At 45.1% G+C, this 738-nt stretch overlaps 1 non-coding gene across 1 annotated transcript; it reads left to right on the forward strand.

Moving 5' to 3' along the window:
* The first annotated feature begins 238 nt into the window (after positions 1–238).
* On the forward strand, positions 239–320 carry TRNAS-AGA (transfer RNA serine (anticodon AGA)). The gene has a single exon. It is a non-coding gene; the product is annotated as a tRNA-Ser (tRNA).
* The last annotated feature ends 418 nt before the right edge of the window (positions 321–738 follow it).

The following is a 738-nucleotide window of genomic DNA, read 5'->3' on the forward strand; positions in this document are numbered from 1 at the left end:
GATTCCGGGAAAAGAAGGAGTGACCTTGGTATGGGTAACAGTGATAGCCCTGAGAATGTGCTCCTGTAACATTGTCTGACAATGCTAGAATGTCTCCATCGTTGATGAAAACCATGAGTGAATCATAGTTATGTTGATAATATCATGACTGTGTGAAGTGCCTAACTCAATGCCAACTGTTCAAAACGGTCTCACCTTTCACACATTGTCATATGCACATTCAGGTGATCCCAGACAAGTAGTCGTGGCCGAGCGGTTAAGGCGATAGACTAGAAATCTATTGGGGTTTCCCCGCGCAGGTTCGAATCCTGCCGACTACGGGTCTGTTTTTTTTCTATATTGCACTTCAACCCTATGAGATATGTACAAATACAAATATAAAAAAATCATTGTAATGCAACAATCGAAGGATCGTCTTACACTTGAATGTTTTGCTTTGGGCCTTCAATGGCTACTTTTGTTTTCTGACTGTCACAAGTTTTCATGAATCAAAACCAGCCCATCCGGACGAGTGAGTGACAGGCCAACATGCTCATATAAGGCATCAGGGCGCCTGCTTCTGTTACTGAAATAAGAGGGCCCATGATGAGAGGGAGCCACAAAGACACAGAGAAGAGACAGCTCCAGAGAAAAGACAGCCAATGCCGCGCGACCAGCACAAGAGGATGCTGAGATGTACAGGTTCTTATGCAGACACTGGAGTAAGCAGCCTCACTAAGAGGGACATGGCGAAGGCAG

Source organism: Ambystoma mexicanum, chromosome 1p (assembly GCF_040938575.1).
Source record: "Ambystoma mexicanum isolate Mex_15411 chromosome 1p, UKY_AmexF1_1, whole genome shotgun sequence".
In the NCBI taxonomy this organism is placed as follows: domain Eukaryota; kingdom Metazoa; phylum Chordata; class Amphibia; order Caudata; family Ambystomatidae; genus Ambystoma; species Ambystoma mexicanum.